Here is a 20,514-nt window from a genome sequence, read left to right as displayed (position 1 = left end):
AAAAAGCCCACAAAATCATTATTTCTATATAGAATGGAGTTGATTATTTGTATTTCTTGGCTTTTTTTTAACCTCAAAATTCTCTCCGATTTGGTGTTTTGGGATTTGAGGTGGAAGTCTCAGCTCCAACACAGCTTACAAATGTCTTCAATGAGACTGAATGACAATATTAAGATAGTTCTATAATAAAGTTTATAGAGACCCTCCAATAATAAAATGCCAGCAACATAGAATTTCCCTAAATCTGAATGTTGAAGTCCCACATCAAATTCTTATGGCTTTGTGAGTCAAAAGTCCAAAATCTGATTTTGAAAAATCATTCCTGTAAAGGTCTTATTCTTTCCAGCCTACCACAGAAGTTGCTGATATCTGGGGAGATGCAATTTCTTATGCATCTCCATCCTATTGATGCGCCTTCTTGGAGTTGGTATGGTTCCTTCAGGACCTCAGAAGTTGTATTGGTTTAATGAATGCTAAATGTGCCAGGAGCTTGACCTTTTAAGGGTTCAAAGAGTTTGTGAGACACATATGGTTAGCCCAGCACCAATTATACCCATGAAATTAAGAAGCTTGTCCTTGGTCCCTAAAGCAGTTGTCTTAGGTGTTAGTATGATCTTAGGACCCAGTACTTAATCTTACACAAGACTACAGGAGCAGTTCAACAGTGCAGTTAGAAGGAGTTCCCACATCAGGATGTGTCCGTCTTTTCCAGTTGTCTTCTAGTTGCCGGTTGTCTGACCTGTGAACAGAAACTCAACTGAGAATACTCTTCATTCTTCCAACTGGCTGTTTGCCTGAAGCTGATAATGTGTGATGATAGCAACTCAGATAAAGCTCCCAATAAATCTTCATTATCCTCATATCGTTTGTTAATGTCTTCGTATATGCCAAAAGCTTCTCTGAGTGCCTTACATATACAAAGCTGTATAATAACTATCATTACCCTAATACATACCACCTTTCTTCTCAAACAATTTTAATGAATTTGAGAAATAAAACCAAAGGTAAGATTAAGCCCAAAATATCACCTTTATTACAAAAAAGCCCAAAATATTACATTTATTTTAAAAATCACCTTTATTGCACCTTTATCCCCCCAAGATGAGAAAGAAAGAGATTAGTTTAGAGGAATGTACCTTAGTATAAGAGTCGAGTAGACCTCCTACCTGAATTCTAGAATTGGGCTGACACAGCAACCCAGTTCCAGTGGTGTGGGGTGGGGCAGACCTCTTTCCTTTGGGCAAGTCCCTGCAAATTAAAGCTTGCAGGATGTGTCAAGCACTCCTGTTCCTTATAGGAGGGGATTATGGAATGGAGCGGAGTCAAGCATGCCCTGCTTTCTGAAATTGACCAGCTATGCTGATGGCTTCCCTCTCTGAGGTGAAGTAAGTAAATGGAGTTATGCTAACTGAGCTCTCTTTATAAGACAAATGCATCAGGAATGGGCATCAAACATTCTCCATAGTGTGATAAATAAACATTTTGGAAGTTTTTCTTTTATAATGCTTTTGTTTTGAATTATGTAAGTATTGTGAGAAATCATTGTAGAGTCTTTTTGAGGGTCTTTTAGCAAGAGAGTGACGTGATGACTTGTTTGTCTGAGAAAGGTAATTTTGGCAGCTGTGGTGAAGATTTGAGAGAGAGTGGAGCTGGAACAGCAAGTTCAGAGTCTCTGAGAGACCACTTTTAAGGTATATTAGGCTAAGCTGTAATTTTCAGGAGGTTGGGTGTTTTTCATGTATTTTCAGCTTACAAAATTTTCACTTTATGTTGGGTTTATTGGGGCATAACCTCATTGTAAGTTGAGGAACATCTGTAATGAGAAATGGGCAGGTGCAGATAGGACAACATCTGGAATTTTTACTTGCTTCTCTTGTTCTCTCCTGTGCATGTATGGATAGTCAAAAGGAGTATTCAGGTACTGCCTTGTTAGTTAACCAATGAAACGAACTTATCTTGCAGAATTTAACGATCATTATAATTAGCTAGTTAAGGCTAATTGGAGGCCCTCCTTTAACAGGAGCTTCCTGTCATCTTTCTTGGTCTGCACCATCCAATCAATTGGCCTATTTGCTTGAAGGTGGTGACCGGGGATGATGGTAATAACTCTGATAACTCCTGACAAATCATCCTTAACATCACAATAGCCCTTAGTGAATACACAATGAGTAACAGAGACTTTTCTGAGAGGCTTACATAGACAAACTTGAGTAATAAATACTATTACCTCTGTTTTACACATGAGAAAATATAACAATAGTTAAGCAAATTATTAAAGATCACCAAATTAAAAAGTGAAGGAGCCAGGATTTTTAGATGTTGGGTCAGCTACAGAGACCATTCTCCTAACATCTATATTAATTCACAATCAGTATTAGAAATTATAATATTTTAAAATAAATTGGTAGTATAGTGGGGACACAAATTTGTTTACATTTCACTCAGATACTCAGAGGAATAGTTCATTTTTTGATTAATGACCTGCTGCCTTCTGTAGTGAGAAATATTTAGTTTGGTATACTTAGAAGGATGCAATAATTTAAATAGTATCTTTTCATATATTAACAGTTTGGATAAAACACTTATGATCTCAGAATCTCTTTCTTTCCCTGCTTGTTTCAAGGCATCTGAGGATATGGGTAAGGGATATAGCTTAATAAATCTCATGATGGACTTATTTCTGTTCTGGTGAGCAAACTTGCAACAGAATTTTGCTTTCACTCTAAAAAACTAAAATGATATGAATAAGTTACATAATTATAATTAAAAAAATATTAAGCCAAGGGCACAAAGAAACCTAAATAAACTGGATTTTAGAAAGTAGCAAACTCTTCCTAAGAGAGAATTCATCCATAGTGGCTCTTAATCCTGACTGAGACAGAGGGAGGAGGAGGAGGATCTGCCATACAGAAGATAAGAAAAAACAGACTAATTTTAACAAATTTTTAACAGCTGTGTGTGGGCTGGTGTGACAGATTAGAATCCATAAAAGCCCTAGATTCAGATGATACTGATCTACCACCCCCTCCAACCCCACTCTTCCTCATTGGTCTTCACTGAGTGCTGTGAGTAGGTCCTTAAAATTGGGGACAGGAAGAGTTGAAAACAATACAGTGAGTACTTCAGAATCTCAGGGAATCTGCAGAATGAGTATAAAGAAGGCAACACCTAGGTACATCATAGACCACCTGCTAGAAACCAAAGCTAAAATGCAGACTTTAAAAGCAGCTATGAGGGAGAAAATACTTTGCATACAGAGGAACAATTACTAGTGACTTCTTACCAGAAATAATATACACCAAAAGAAACATAAATTATGCCTTTTAAACACTGAAAAAACATGCTCTGTCAACCTAGAATATTATATTCAGTGAAGTAATATTCAAATATGAAACTTAAAGTATTCATAGGCAAAAGCTGAAAGAATTCGTCTCCATCCAGCACAATGCATCATAAGAAGTACACAAAATGATTTCAGATTGATGGGAAATATGGACAAGATGGAATCCCAGATATGCAGGAAGAAATGAAAAGCACCAGAAAAAGTAAATATCTGGGGAATATAAAGGAACTATATTTTAATAACTTCATTTTATGTACACATACAAATACATTTATTTTTAAAATGATTATGCAAAAAATAAGGTATTGTGTGGTTTATAACATATAGAAGTAAAACATAAAACAAGCTAGCACAAAGAGTGACAGAAGATAAATGGAATTATACTGTTGTAAGGTTACATTAAATAAAGTTATATAATATATAATTAATTTCCAGGTTGGCTACATAACTAAATTATTATCTAAATATTATTATTTGAAGTTAGACTATATAAATTAAACAGGCTGTAAAATCCAGAACTAATTCATACATGAAAGTGCTTAGAGGGCAAGTTACAGCAATTAAATATTTATGTTAGAAACTCTGTAAGACTAAAGTCTAAGACCCATGGTCTAAACTTCTACCTTAAGAAATTAAAAACAAAGGGCAAACTAAACCCAAGCTAAGTTCAAATGAATAAAAAAATAAGAGCAAAAATCAATGAAATAGAAGAGAGACAATAGAGGAAACCTATATAGTCAAAGTTGAATGTTAAAGATTAGTAGCATTAATAAACTTCTGGAAAAATTAAGAAAGAAGAGGGAAAAATATAAATATATTAAAACTGAAAAGGATATTACTACAGATTGTCTTAATGTTAAAAAAAGAATATTTTGAGCAACTTTGTACCAATAAATTTGAGTGTCGATTAAAAAGGACAAATTCTTAAAAAACATGAATTACTAAAAACTGTCAAAAGAATAAATAGAAAAATCTTCAATATTCCTATATCATTAAAAACATTAAATGTTTAATCAATAACCATTCTACAAAGAAAACTCTGGGCTCAGATGGCTTTATTAATGAATTCTACAAATTGTGACTGAAGAAACATGCTAATGAGAAAATAAATAGAAGAAAACACTTCCCAACTCATTTTGTAAAACAACCATAATGTAGATAATAAAGTCTGTCAAAAATTATCTTTTTTGACAGTGCTCAGATATCTTGCATGAATATATGCAAACATTTTTAGCAAAATATTAGCTTTGAGTGCTTTTTTGAAAGCACTCAGCTTGCATGAATATACACAAACATCTTTAACAAAATATTAGCAAATTAAACCTAACAATGTTCTAAAAGGATAATAAATAATCAAATGGGTTGATTCCAAGAAAGCAAGGCTGATTTTACATTTAAAAAGAAATCAATGTTAAGTATCACATTAAAAGAATAAATGAGAAAAATAACACTTATTTCAACAGATGCAGCAAAAGCATTTGACAAAATTCAATGCTTCTGAGCATACTAGGAGTTGAAAAAATTTCCTCCAGCTGATAAAGGGCATCCGCAAGACAAAAGCACTAAAACCTAACATCACACTTAACTGGCAGAACACTAAATTCATTCTTGCTTCGAAGCACAAAGAATGTCAGCTTTTCCCATTTAACATTATATTGGGGGCAAGAAAAATAAAACACAAAAGGTGTAATGATTAGAAAAAATAAAATAAGGCCGGGTGTGGTGGCTCACGCCTTAAATCCCAGCACTTTGGGAGGCCAGGGCGGGCGGATCACTAGGTCAAGAAATCGAGAACATCCTGGCCAACATGGTGAAACCCCGTCTCTACTTAAATACAAAAATATGCCGGGCATGGTGGTACGGGCCTGTAGTCCCAGCTACTTGGGAGGCTGAGGCAGGAGAATTGCTTAAACCCAGGAGGCAGAGGTTGCAGTGAGCCGAGATTGTGCCACTGCACTCCAGCCTGGCACCTGGCGACAGAGCGAGACTCTGTCTCAAAAACAAAACAAAAAAAACCAAAACAAAACAAAAAAAGAAAAAATAAAATAGGGGACATAATTGCATACATAGCAAACACTACAGGATTAAATCCTCTAAAACTCTACTAGAACTAATAAGTGAATTTAGCATAGTGAACATGCTAAACTTTTGTATTCATGGGAAGCATGTGTACATAGTAAACACTATCAGTCAACAAAAATCCTGTTAGAACTAATAAGGGAATGTTAGCAGAGTCATAAAATATAAGGTTATTATGGAAAAAATCAACAATTTGAAAATGAAAATAATATAATTCATAATAGCGTCCAAAAGCATTAAATACCTATTAAATATCTAGGAATATATTTATGACAGATGTGTAAGGCCTTCACACGGTACCTAAAAAACACTGCTGAGTAGCCTGGGCACAGTGGCTCACACCTGTAATCCCAGCACTTTTGGAGGCCAAAGTGGGTGGATCTCTTGAGGTCAGGAGTTCTAGACCAGCCTGGGCAACATGGTGAAACCTTGTCTCTATTAAAAATACAAAAATTAGCTGGGCCTGGTGGTACACCCCTGTAATCCCAGTTACTTGGGAGGCTGAGGTGGGAGAATAGCTTAAACCTAGGCGGTGGAGGTTACAGTGAGCCGAGATTGCGCCACTTCACTCCAGCCTGGGCAACAGAGCAAGACTCCATCTCAAAAACAAAAACAAAAACAAAGACAACCCCCGCAAAACAAAACACTGCTGAGAAAAATAAGTACAAAATAAATGGAAAACTATTCCATATTTATGAATTGAGTGACTCAACATTATTCACGTGTCCATCCATTCTCCATATGCTAATGTATAGATTCAGTGCATTCCCTTTCAAAATTCTAGCAGTACTTTTTTGAGACTCATAAAATGTAATTTTAAAGTTTACTACAAAAATACAAAGAACACAGAATACCAACATAATTTTGAATAAAGAACAAAGTTGAAGGGCTTATACCATATCATTTGATGTCACAACCTACTATATAGTCATCAAATCAATGCAGAGCTGGGTTAAGGGTAGTTAATGCACAAATGGAACAAAACAGAAACTCCAGAATTCGGCCTACACATATGCAGTCAATTTATTCTTTATCAAAATGCCTCATTAATTCAATGGTGAAAGAAAAATCATTTCAATAAATATTGCTGCAACAACTGAACATCTGCATAGAAAAGAAAAATCACCCTCTATTTGGTTCCAGACATAAAAAATTATAGACCTAAACACAGTCCTCTAATCATAAAAATTCTAGAAGAAAGTATAGAAGAATAACTTTGGGGTAGGGAGAAATGGCTTGGATTGGAAGCAAAAAGCACTAAGCATATTTTAAAATTTGATAAATTCTATTAGACACTCCTAGACTCTAGGGGAAGCTGCTTCCAGGATCTCCTCTGCCAACCCCTATTCTGCGTCATGAGAACTGCAGTAACTTATTCTCAAAGGCTTGAAACACAGAGATGCTCTCAGCACCTGTGGGCCTGCCTACTGTCCCCCCCCCCGCCATGGTGGGGGTGGTGGGGGCAATGGGGATGGTGAACAGGCACTACCTACCAAGGGCAAGTCCAAAGTTCTGAAGGAGAGAGAGAGAGAAAGAGAGAGAGAGGAGCAGGGGAGAATGGAGAGGGAGATACCTATACATGTGGGACATACAAAAATAAATGAGATGAAACTTTCATAACAAAGGTACTATTATGAAAGTGAATAGAAAAGCCGCAGACTAAGAAATTTTTGTAACACGTATCTGATGAAGGACTTGTATTCAGAATCTATAATCAACAATTACAAAGTGTCCAAAGGGATGAACATTCTGATTAAAAATGGGCAAAGTACTTGAGCAGACTCTTCACAAAAGAAATAAATGAATCACCTATAAACAGAAAAAGGTAAAACATATAGTTACCAGGAAATGCAAATTTAAACCACAATAAGAAACCATTGCACACATATTAGAATGGTTACAATGAAAAAGATCAAGTGGTGAAGATGAAGGGTAACTGGTGTGTAAAATGGTATAGCCACTGTGAAAAACTGTCTATGAGCTCAGCAATTCTAGTCTTAGGTAATAACCTAAGAGAATGAATACATATGTTCATGAAAAGAGTTGAACAGTAATGTTTACAGCAGTTTTATCCATAATGTCAAATTAGAAACAACATGCAGAAGAATGGGAAATAAACTGATCTCCTGACACAGTGAAATACTCCTTAGTAATGAAAAGAAATGAATTATGGAAACACACAATATCATGGATGAACCTTAAAAACATGTTAAGCAAAAACAGACCCCATTCATAAATACTATATGGTTCCCATTTATGAGATCCAAAGTTAGACAAAATATGTATTAAACTGTTGTGACAGAAGAAAGAGGTTTATGGAAGGTGGGTGCAGGAATTGACTGGAAAAGGCGCACAGAATAACTTTTTGGGATGTTGTAAATATTTTTGTTTCAGGTAGTTGATGTATAGGTATATACAATACTTAAAAGTTACCAAACAGAATACCTAAGATCTATGCAATTTACCTTTGGTTAATTAAACTTCAATTAGAAAAAGACATATGAAAATGAAAAGAATCATCTCAATGTATGATCACATGGGATGGTAGGAAAGAAAGGAAAAACTATAGGAAATAGGTGATATGGAAGAGAAAGGTTATTCCAAGGGAAAAAAGAGTAAGACAAAGTTTTAAAATTTAAACCTCATTTTCTAATTTTCTAGGTTTCATTGGGTTTTTAATATTAATATATTTTCTGGAATTCTAGCCCACATGTTAATCACTGTCTCCTCCTCATCTTTCCCTCGCTATGACAGATGTAGCTCACAGAACAGTGGTAGGGATGCCAGCTTCTGCAGCCAAATCTATTTCCAAATTCAAACATCAAAAACGTTTGTGAATTGAGACTGTTTTGTGATTCATCCAACTTCAATTTTACCACTTCCATTAAGGGAAATATTAGTTCATTTTAGATGTAGGTTAGACTTCCTGTTGGGGGCTAATTTACTTACAGAATGAATATATATTGCTCCTTATCTTGCACATGCATAGCCTACGATAATGTAAAGTTGTAGGTTAGAAACTGCAGCCAGAGCTGAAAAAAAAGATTGGTTTATTATATAGCTCAGTTAAACTTTAAAGGTCAAATAAAAAATATGGTATCATCGGAAGGAGATGGGAGGAGAAAGATGAAGAGAAGGATGAAAGAAAAGGAAGGGAGGAAGTAAAAAAAGAAAAAAGAGAGGGAGGAAGGTAGGGAAACAAAAGAAGCCTCCTGATGAGGTGGATGGTAATGGAGTCCTTGTGTTCCCAGAGCAAACTGAGGATCAGGCTGTTATTTCTGGTGGCTCAATAATCAGATGCAGATGAACTGGGGAGGAAGAGAGTTTTTATTTCTGCAACCAGTTACAGGGAGAAGGCCAGAAAATGATCACCAGACCAACTCAAACTTACAAAGTTTTCCAGAGCTCGTATACCTTCTAAGCTATATGTCTACATGTAAGTGTGCATTTGTCTAAAGATATAAGTGATTAATTTCTTTTAATCTATAACTAAAGTCTGAGTCCTGAAGACCTTCCTCCGGAGCTTTAGTAAATTGTCTTAATCTAAACGGGTTCAGGTGCTGGGGTGATTACCCTTATCATGTCTCCTGCTAGATCATGGAAGTTTGGGGAGTTCCTTCAGACTCCCAGTAAACTTGTCTGTGGAGGCCTGGGGAGTTTCTTGAGGCCTCCAATAAAACTTGTTTAATCCTAAATGTGTTGTTAAGAATTCCTTCATGATTTTGTCATGCTTTAAGGCCCAGGAAAGGCTAAATAAAGCTCTTGGTGGACTTTCATTAGAAGCCAGCCTTTGTATAAGAGCACGGGCTTTTAATATTTAACTTAACCACTCAGTCAGTACTAAAACAGTTGTTACAGAAGCCTGTGTTAGTGAGACCTGGCCTGCCACGCTTGAAATGACACGATGTCCTCTGGATCTTTACTGGACTCTTCGGATGAATGCCAGATCTGGGCTTCTCTTGAATTGGTGACCCTTGGACACTGGTTCTACTTGGCTTTGTAGTGGTGTGACTCTGCAAAGCTCATTTCTCTTTTTCTTAATATGGGCACTAGAGGAAGACTTGAAGGCAGGAGAAGGGACTTACTCTTTCCCGTTTGCTTTGTGTCCTTGCCACAGTGCCCCAGCATGAGCCTCTAAACTGAGCAGTGGTAGATGGTTCTGGTTGTGAGTTTCTTTCCACACTTCCAGAACAAGCTGTATTAGCACCACTTCCCCAAGGTCAGAATCCTGGCTCCTGAGTTCCTCTCTGAACTTCTAATTCTAATCACTCCAGCGTTTCTCCTTTATTCTCCCAGCCCTATGGGGGCAGCTGCTTCCTGCAGTTAATGTCTTTGTGTGGCCTCTGTGTTTGTTCCCTTTGCCTTCTCATACCTTTAATACCCATTCAGCCTACTCATCTCTGTTAGAATCTTTCTGTTTTAACAGTAGTATAGTTTATCTTCCTGCCTAGATCTGGCTGAAAAGTTGCATATACATAAATGCATTAGAGAAAAATCACATTCATAGATTTGAAAATATAAAACTCATTTTCATATAGTACAGCTATGGAGGAAATTTTATTTACCAGAGTTCCTTTTGGTGATAGCATTTTGGGGAAAGAAATATTCTGTAGTAGCTATGATAGGTAAGTTCAAGAATTTTGATTTTGAGGTTTGCGGATAGAGTTCATTTTAATAAAGATCACTGCTGTTAATGAGAAGTCATTTTATTTGATTGATGACTCTGATGGTTTCGCATGTGCATAAGGAGAATAGCTCTGTATATCAGAGGAGGAAGAAGAGAGGAGTGGCCTTAGTAAAGAGTTTTGGGAGGGAAGGGAAAGGAGGAGACACACCTAGATGGCGGCTGCATGGCAAGTGACCTAGAAGCGTAGAAACATCTAATGGGAAATTTAGAGATTTGAGTTGAGGGATGTCTGTGTGACCTTCTTCCAAATTTTCTTAGTGAAATTTCCAGTAAAGTATATGTTGCCACCTACTACTTGTGTTTCAGGGTACTTTTTTTGTGAGGAAACGTCCAGTGCTAAACTCAGCATCTGAATTTGCGGGGAGGCTGAACTGGAGAAAGTTGACAACTCAGTTGGTCTAGTCTAGAGCTCTGACTGAAACAGTGACCAATGCTTGGACTGTGGATTTAGCGACACAGTATTGATTACAACTCTACCACTCACTAACTGTGTGCATTGGGATATGTTGTTCAACCTCTGTGAGCCTCATTAGTTTTTCCTATCTGTAAAATGGGATAACAGTATCCCATAAGGTAGTTATAAGTGTCACATAAAAGAAACATATGTACCATAAAGTGCCTGTGAATAGTGCCTGACATATAATAAGGGCTCAAAAATATTATTCTGTATATAGCATTTTGAGGCCAACTTAAATGTCACTTCTTCAGTAAAGCCTTCTGTCACCTCCTTTTCCCCATCTCTGATCAGAATACTCTAGTCTTTGATACATTTACTATCTATTATAGATTTTTATCACATGAAATTATAGTTGCCATTTATCTGTTTTTCCTGTAGACCTTGAGCCCCCTATAGTCAAAATTTATGTATTTGTCTGCTTAACAGCTACAATTCATTCTTGCAACATTATGGAAAGGCTAAAGAATGTTTAGTGGGCTGAGTGTGGTGGCTCATGCCTCTAATCCCAGCTTTTTGGGAGGCCTAGGCAGGCAGTTCAAGAGATGAAGAGATTGAGACCATACTGGCCAACATGGTGAAACTCTGTCTCTACTAAAAATACAAAAATTAGCTGGGCATGGTGGCATGTGCCTGTAGTCCCAGCTACTCAAGAGGCCAAGGCAGGAGAATTGGTTGAACCCAGGAGGTGGAGGTTGCAGTGAGCCGAGATTGCACCATTGCACTCCAGCCTGGAGACAGAGCAGAGCAAGACTCCATCTCAAAAAACAAAAATGTTTAGTGGATGGCTGAATTTTGAAGATTGGTTTCCTAGGAAAGTTTCTGAAAAAAATAACCTTTATTTAGTCAAAGACTTCTTGATGACATCACACAGAAAGCAAGGAAGCTCCTTCACTTTAGTGAGGAGTAGCATGGACATACTACTCCATTGCTTTACATTCCCTCCCAAAGTCAGGATACAGATGAGAAAATCTAGGAAGCTTCAGGAAGCATGTATCGATGGCTATCAAAATAATTGCTACAAGAAGAGAACTCTAGTATCAGCATGGATGCATATGGAATTCTAGGCAGTGATAACATGTAAGGCATGGGAAGGTAAAATTAGGTGAGCTAGGTTGAAAATTGATAAGTAAATGGCTGTGATGGGGTGTGATAGCCATTGACTCTGTGTCCCCACCCAAATCTCACATTGAATTGTAATAATCTCCGAGTGTCAAGGGTGGGACCAGATTGAAGTAATTGAATCATGGGGGCAGTTTTCCCCATGCTGTTCTTGTGATGATGAGTTCTCATGTGCTCTGATGGTTTTGTAAGCACCTGGCATTTCCCCTGCTGACACTCATTCTCTCTCCTGCTGCCTTGTGAAGATGTGCCTTCTGCCATGATTGTAAGTTTCCTGCAGCCCCTCCAGCCATGTGGAACTGTGAGTCAATTAAAATTCCCTTCATTATAAATTACCCATTCTTGGATATTTCTTCATAGCAATGTGAGAATAGACATATTAGTGTGACAGCATGGCAGTGTCATTATCAAGGAAGACAGTGCTAGCAGTGTAAAGAGACACCATATTCATGGCAGTGTCATTATCAAGGAAGACAGTGCTAGCAGTGTAAAGAGACACCATATTCTGGAAAATTTTGAATGCCCACCAAGATGTTTGAATTTTATTTTCCATGTTTCAGGGAGTTGCTGGCTGCTTTATAACAGGTCCATGCCATGATATAAAATGTTTAAAAAAGACCATGTTGGGAGCAGTGTGTGGAATCGATCAGAAAGGGGACAGAAAGAAGAAAGAAGCTCTTTCTCTGCCATAGGGAATGAGGAAGGTGGGCAGGAGCTGAGGCAGTAGCAAGGAGAGTAGAAAGTCCAGGGTGCATGCCTTTAAAACTAAAGAGGTTGAGATGGCAGGATTTGGAGGGGTTACAGAGAGGTACAAAGTGAAGATGACAGGTTTTTGGTATGAGAAACTGAAAGGAGGATGGCCCTTTTAGTAACAATAGGGAATGCAGAAGGAAAGAGAGCAGCTTTTCCTTTGGCTATGTTTCTCTTGCGCCATCAGTAATACACACATATGGTGAGGTCTTACAAATGGTGGAAATGATCAAGTGTTTATTCTGGCTACTTCACTTGGAGGACATGTACACTAATGGTTGAAACTGTGAGAATGAGTGACTGAAAATAATGACATTGGAACTTCTCTAAAGAAAATTTAAAGTTTTTTTTTTTTATTATTTAGATAAAAAAGCATGGAGAAATTTCTTGGGAAGAATCATTTCTGGATGATATCAGTGATTTTTTTTTCCTGTAAGATGGAAGGAGAAGGCTGTTGGTGCATATTGAGACATAATTTTCATTTTTCTACCCTGTCCATGCAATATAAGTTTTCGTTAAGTAGCATTACTATCGTCTTGATATTATGTAGGTGGAAGAGAAAGAGACTTGTATTTGTTTTGGGATTTGAGAGAAAGAAAAAAATGATAATGTCGAAAAACTGGGATTGGAGGGAATGTCTTAGAGGATGAACCAGAACTATCTCGAAGTATTTATCAAGGTAACTGTCAAACATAATTCTTTAATCCTGTGCAAAAACCACTTTGTTTTCCTACAAAATGGCAGGAAAACATTTGTTTCTCTATAAGATAGTCACTGAACTATACTGTTTTCTTCAGGCAAACAATGAGTGAAAATTTGTCATTGTTTTCACTGTTGATGCTGATCCACAGGAGATACCTCGCGTGCCATTAACAAGTCCCTGAGTATTTGTATTGGTTTCTTGATTCTTCCCTACCCATTGCATTTTTCAAAGCCTGAAGTGCTGGAAGACAGTTGAACAGCTGTTGTCTTTAAAATAATCTTACTGTCGTTCCTTTCACTTTGAGTTCTTGATTTTCTTGCGCAAATGTTTAGAAGGAAAGAGGTTTTCTTTCCTTCATAATTAAAAATTAGTAGGTATGGCAGATATAACCTAAGGTGGCCTCCAATGAGTCATCCTTTGTATAATTCCCTCCTTTTGACTACAGATGGAATCTGTGACCTGCTTTTTAACCAACAGAATATGGCAAAGGTGATGGGAGGTCACTCCCATAATTATGTGATATTATATAACACTCCACTTTAGAGGGCTGGAGAGCACTTCTCTTGCTGGCCTTGAAGAAGCAAATAGCCATTGTGTGAACTGCCTAAGAGGAAGACTATGTTGCAGGGAACTGCAGCTGGCCTCCAGGAGCTAAGGGCCTCAGTCCTACAACCACAAAGAACTGAAATCTTCCAAAAACAACGGAAATTTGGAAGAACAATCAAAAATTTCAGTCGAGAATGTGGCCTGGCTGGCAGCTTGACTCTAGCCTTGGAAGACCAGAGCAGAAGATCTAGTTAAACCATGCCTGGATTCTCAACCTATGGTAATTGTGAGATAAAAAATGTGTGTTGTTCAAAGCTACTAAGTTTGTGGTTATTTGTTATGCAGCAATTGAAAACTAATGCAGCAGGGAAAGTGCTGGCTTAGTGGTCAAGGCCCGCAGGCAAAATCCTTCAGTGTTTAACCAGCTAGCAAATGAATCTGAAATATTTCTGTTATTTTAAAAGATAACTGAAGTGTCCCACAGCTCATCACTTCAATCAGCATTACTTGGGGAACAGTGAGTTTCTTTTGGTTGTACTTGCCCTACTGTGAGAGATGGGTGACTCATTGGAAGGAAACAAAAAGGTAGATGAAGGTCCTTTTAGAAGAAGTGTCCTCTTCTTCTGGGTGTGTCTGATATTCTTGCCTGGCCTGAGATTCAACATCTATGGCCCCAGGCCTTCTCACATTCTGTTTCCAGTAATGGGATCTTTTTTTATTTGGTGCCTGCAGATGGAGTAGCATTAAACGAAGAAGTACACCAGTCCCTCCTCCAACTCTTCCACCTTTCACTGCATTTCTTTTCATTTCTCAGAACCTGAAAATGCTTGGTTGTTGTATTCTAAGAACAGTCAGTGTTAATCGGTGGTATAAACATTAACTGCAGAACAGAAGCTCCGCTACTCATGAACATTCACTGTATCTAATTATAGTAATGATCATAAAGCTGGGCCAGGACAAAAGCAGGTCACCTCTACCACCACTAACAGATGACATTGGTTGCTTGGGAAGTGTCACTATGGAATTGGGAATAAATGGCATTATAAACCTTCTGATTTGCCAATTGGATTTAATTTCTTTGGAGGTAGAGAGCATTAGTAGTAGTGGCTTATTTTGCAGGTGAAGTTCTGAGGCCTAGGAAGGGTGGCTGATTTCCCCATTGGTGGAGAGTTCAACCGCTTCTTCATCCTCTGTGTTTGACTTGGGCAAACCATGTATGGCTGCTTAGTTTGTTGCTTTGTCTGCTAAGTGAACATAGCCAACCTTACTTGTGAGAGGTTGTGCAAAAACCATTTTGTTTTCCTACAAAATGGCAGGAAAACATTTGTGAGAGATGAGATTTGGCCAGATAATATGTTGGCTCTTTCAAAGATATAAGATCTACAATTCTAGATTTGAATCAACTACAGTTTCTCCAGTGGCTTAAACCAAAGAGTACCTAAATTAGAATCATGTACATAAATAAGTCTTAAAATTTAATAGCAAAAAACAATAACTGACCACCACCAACAAAAAACAGAATCCAATTAGAAAAATGAAAAAGAAAACAGGAAAAGCATTTCACCAAAGAGAATGTACAAATGCAAATAAGCTGAAAAGATGCTCAGTGTCAGTAGCCACCAGGGAAATGGAAATTATACCCACATTGAGATAATGTTATATGCCTATCAGAATGGCTAAAATTAAAAAAAAAATGACACCACCAAATGTTGTGAAAGGATGTGGAGAAACTAGATCACTCATAGACTCCTGGTGGGAATTAAAAGTGGTACAGTTAGTCTACTCTGGGAAACAGTTTGACAGTTTCTTGTAAACTAAACATTCAATTATCATACAACTCAGTATCAGCAATAGTGTTTTTGAGCATTTAGTCTAGAAAAATATCACTCAGGAGTAAAATGGAACAACCTATTGAAACATACAACAAATTGGATCAGTCTTGATGGAATTACGCCAATAAAGCGAATCCCAAAATGTTACATATCATATAATTTCATTTATATAACATGCTTGAAATGATAAAATGACAGCAATGGAGGACAGATTAGTGGTGGGAAGGAGTGGGGGTTAGGTGGGTGTGGTTTTAAAAAAGAGCAATACAGGCGTTCCCTCTGGTGATGGAGCTATTCTGTAACTTGACCAAGGTGGTGGATCTATGAGCCTACTTTTGTGATAAAATTGTATGAACTTGATACACATATATACACCCAACAGAGTCCAAGGAAAACTGTGAAAATCTGATTAAGACTAGTAGTGTTAATTTCAATATCTTGGTTATAATATTGTAATGTAGTTTTTGCAAGATTTTACCACTGGTTAAAGCCGAGTACAGGGTATACAAAACTTCTTTGTATTAATTTTACAAATTCATGCAAATCTACACTTACAGGTTTAACTTAAAGACTTAGAGTTACATGAAACCACTGAGAAAAAGTGAAAGCATTAACAGACATTTAGTAAGCAGTTATTACATGTCTCTTTGTTAACCATTGCCTCTATCCTAAGGATCTTTTCAGTTTGGTGATATAATCATGGAACTGTCAAATAATTTTATAAAATAATGTAGTGCTACCAGATAATGCCTTTGGCCAACTTGGCCAATTTGGACAATTAAGAAATCACTATATATTCCTGTGTGGTCTTCAGTTAATATAGCAATGATAAATACCAGCTCAAATAATCTTTTGAAATTTTATTGATAGCATAACTGGCTTAGCACCAGGGGAAAATAAGATGGAGAAGACTTCAATCTAATTAAAAAATGGACATTCCCAACAAAAAGCAGAAAAATACCTCTTTTATAGTGCAACATTCCACTCCTCAAATTTTCAATGTATGACTGTACCAAACCACATCTTATGACAGAGGGTGAAGGGCACATCTGAGAGACAGAAGCAGGCTTTGCTGTCACCTTTGCTGGGTTCTGGGAGGTCACCTGACATTTTAAGCAACTTGATACATAGACATTAAGATTTATGGAGCTCTTAAAACAACAATAACATATAGTTCCGTCTTCAAAAGTAGAATCTGATGAAAACTTCTGTTTGGATTGCTGAAAAATACGTTTAGAGTTTACATTTTTCCCTCTATTAGATGCTAATGAAATGTTCTAAACAAACGTCTGAAATGATCATTTCAATCTGCTGATTAATAGAAGCATTCCTTTGTGCCAATATGCTTCTCTCTGTTCAGAGAACTATGCTATTATTAACTACATCTAACACAATTAGAGTCAACATTTGCTGAAAACAAAAACAATTGTCATATACTTCATGCTGCTTCACATTTTGCATAATAGTTGTCAAAATGGCAACATATTTCTTTTGAGAACAAACTTGTTGTGCACCTCATTTTCCCAGTGATTTAATCGTCAGAGGTTTCTAAGGGTGCTTATCACGTGACTGTGGTAGCAACAGTTGTTGATGGTGAGGGCTTGGGCTTAACTGTCTGCTTCCACCACGGTATGTAATGCATTGGATAACTTAAGGAGTATTTTATTGATTTTCTTAAAAAATGAGCTGTGAAAATTAGTTTGAGAATTGATATGCACAAACACAGTGCTTTCGAGACTGTGCCCTCTCTACACAGCCTCATTTTTCATATCCAGCAAAATCAGGAATGATGACATTGATGGCATCCATGAAGCACCTTATATCCAGAAACCCCAAATCACTTTCTTATCTGACCTTGCATCAGTGCAGAATTTGGCACTGTTATGGCACCTTCTTTTGGACCATCTTGCCTCTAATCACGTTTTGTTCTTTAGGCCTTTTTGTTTTTGTTGGGTTCTCTTTGTATTTATATTTCTAAAGGTCAGTGCTCCCTGGGACCTTTATCTCCTACACTTAAAACCTAGCAGATGGAATTTCTAAGATGGAAAGTATCTTGATAATTTTATTTGGATAATGAGGATGTGGGATGTTGAGGGCTAAATGAGGAATGCAGCTCAAAGTGCTGCTGTTTATAGCTCAGCCTTTTTTTGTTTTTTGCCTCTCACAGAAGGTTGAATACTAAGGTTGAATCCTGCGATAGATTGGCTTTCAGCCAGGTTCTGGCAATTCATCCACCTTTCTTACTCCTTTTACTCTTCCCCCTGGGGTTAAGCTATTAAATATGGTGGCACTTATTTTTTCCTGGCTTGATTCCTGAAGGTTTTTTCTGGAAGAGAAATTATCTCTTTGTCCAGTCGTTTCTTGCTTTTAGCTCAGGGACTTTGACAACCAGCTTCCAGGAGCCGTTTTGGACTACCAACCAATCAAAAAAGACAGTGCTTGGGAGGGGGGCTTCATCCCATCCCTGCTCGTCCTCTGCGTTCCCCTTTGAATTGAATGTCTGTTAGGTGTTGAAAGACATTATGGAAATATACTGCCTGACAAAGAAAGTAGATGGCCAGGAAGTAAATTTGGGAATGTTCAATTATGTGGTGAATCAAATGAGCAACAGAACATCAAAAGCCCCAAGCAGGTGAAAGCGCCTATGAATCAGAGCTGGGGAAGTTAAATTGCTTCTATTTCTCTGAAGAAGAAGAATGAAAGGAGCTCAAAATACGATCTCTTGTAGCACAGAGCCAAGAACTGAACCAATACTGCACAGAACAAATGAGACAGAAAAGGCATGGAACAAAAAGGCTCAGATTGTAGGTATATGGTTTGCAGAAAGACGATAAGGGAAAGAGAAACCAGGATAAATTGTGACTTGTCACAGAGAAAGAGCAAACCAAGAAAGGAATTTGTATTTAGAAAGTTTCCAGGGAAAAGAGCTGCTGAGAAGCAACATTTACAAATGAGGAGATGGATGAGACCATGGGGGCTTAGATATCAAATTAATTTGTAAGTCAGGAAAGCGTAAAGACTTATAAAATATGTATTTACAAAGAGTACAAAAGGACTCACTTGAAAGCATCTGGCACTTAATTATGAGATCAAAATGACATAAATCCAAGGATGCTGAAAAAAGTGAAAGAAACACAATCTTTGTGTTCAAATGGACAAAATCATTTTTTAACTAGCCTGTAGGCACAGGCAATTTCAGAGCAATGGGGAACAGCAGGTAAAAAATGTTTCAGGAAGAAAAGCAGCCCTGAGAACATATCCCTTATATTTTTAAATGAGGTTAACAGACCAAACCTTCAAATGATAAGAAAAAGTTCAGCACTGATGAACTGATCGACACTAAGTTATAAATAAAGCACCTTTATAATGCACGAAGAAAACCTGGTATATTTCATCTTCATAGTAGAATTATAAAATCTTTTGTTCAAATAGTGACTCTGAGTAAGCACAGCTAAATTTAACATGATATTGTATCATCTTATTCATCAAATTTGTGTATATTTTCCTAGCCTTGTCCAGACTGAAAAGTAGACAATGAACTGAGGTCAAGCACATGATAAGAACAAGTGTCTAACTCTCTAGTGGGAAGGAGTTGTCACACTGATGCATTTCAAATCTTTTCTTAGTAATTTCATTAATAATCTGGACAAAACAGAGTGTGAGTTTTGGACATACCTGAACTTTTAGTGCAAGCATGGGCCCTGGCTAACCTTGGGGGAGTTATACAATGTCTCTGAGTCAGTCTCCTCATTGTAAAGTAGATAGTGATAGCTGTTGATAACACACACCACCATGGAACGTTTCAAACATAACAGAAGAATGTCAGTAAAATGCCTAATAGAGTAGGCACTCCGTGGGCACACTTCCTCTTCTACCTGTTCTTCTGGGCTTGGTCTGCTCTTGCTGGGTGTGTCACTTTGTTTTCCTGTGTATTATTACTTTGTTCTCTTTATACAGGCCAGCTGCTTCTCTGTTCTACCCACACTGCTTAGAATATTAGTACAGGTCACTACTCTTATATATGCATTTCCACATGTTCTTTAGGATTAGTTTTATAACTGCCTGTCATTGAGCACCTCTAAAATGCATTAAAAAGTTTAGATTTGATAATAAGGCAGTGGTTCTCGGCCCTGGCTGCACATCAGAATCAGCTGGGAGCTTTAGGAAAACCCTGAAGCCCAGGCTGTACTACAGACCAATTACATGAGACTCCTGGGTGTCAGCCCCAGGCCTGGGATTCTTTTCCAACTCTCCAGGTGATTTCAACGTGCGGTGAAGGGTGAGACCTACTGTTCTAGTGTGTTAGTGAAGTACTCTATCTAGATGCCATCTGGAAAATTAATGTGGATGCCTGTCATTTCATTATTGATTTGATTTGGGCCAAGATAGTATCTGGGTTTGTGCCAACCCGAGGTGGGAGGAAACCTTAGGCCCAAACCCTGCACCCCCACATTAATTCTGCTCCATGCTCATCCTCCTACCATGCTTAAGTAAAAGGAAAATCACTTTTATAATGAAAAAAATAAGAGAGAATGTAGTATCATTTCTTCATTTTAGAGCTGAGGAAACTGAAACAGAAAGGAGAAGCAACTTACCTCAAACCCCAAGTTTTTATTGGAGCAGTATGCAAATGACAGTTTTTATTTGGTATTAAGGGAGAAATTGTACATTGTCTAGTATGTTTCGATTTGTAATAAAATAAGCTGTCTTTTATAATTTAAAATTTTGTAGGATTGAGAGCATTTTGCATTCCATGGTAGGTTGGATGTGTAGATGTTTAATGGACGCATTAATAAATGAAAGAATCCAGAGTTAAGTCACCGAATTAATTTCAACAGCAACAAAACACTGAGTTTTAAAATTCCATAGACAGTGGAATTAAATTCCAATGGAATTAAAACAGATGAAGTTGGGCCCTGGGACCTGGTGTTGGTAGCAGAAGAGAGGACTTTGGCTTGTCATTTTTGCTTCTGAAAATAAGAAAGACCACTCAGCTTA

The 20,514-nt window shown here is 37.5% G+C and overlaps 2 long non-coding RNA genes across 2 annotated transcripts in view; one reads left to right on the top strand and one right to left on the bottom strand.

Moving 5' to 3' along the window:
• The window catches only part of LOC118153549 (uncharacterized), a 57,660-nt gene that overhangs the window by 5,608 nt on the left and 31,538 nt on the right, over positions 1-20,514 (bottom strand). The window contains exon 4 of the long non-coding RNA XR_004742764.2: positions 640-739. This is a non-coding gene — a long non-coding RNA (uncharacterized LOC118153549). The remainder of the gene's footprint in view (positions 1-639; positions 740-20,514) is intronic.
• The window catches only part of LOC118153550 (uncharacterized), a 168,334-nt gene that overhangs the window by 117,541 nt on the left and 30,279 nt on the right, over positions 1-20,514 (top strand). The gene's annotated exons all lie outside the window — the stretch shown is intronic.

This window comes from Callithrix jacchus, chromosome 1 (genome assembly GCF_049354715.1).
Source record: "Callithrix jacchus isolate 240 chromosome 1, calJac240_pri, whole genome shotgun sequence".
Taxonomy (NCBI): domain Eukaryota; kingdom Metazoa; phylum Chordata; class Mammalia; order Primates; family Cebidae; genus Callithrix; species Callithrix jacchus.
Note: the sequence above shows the minus strand (reverse complement) of the source record. Positions and strands in the feature narration are given on the sequence as shown.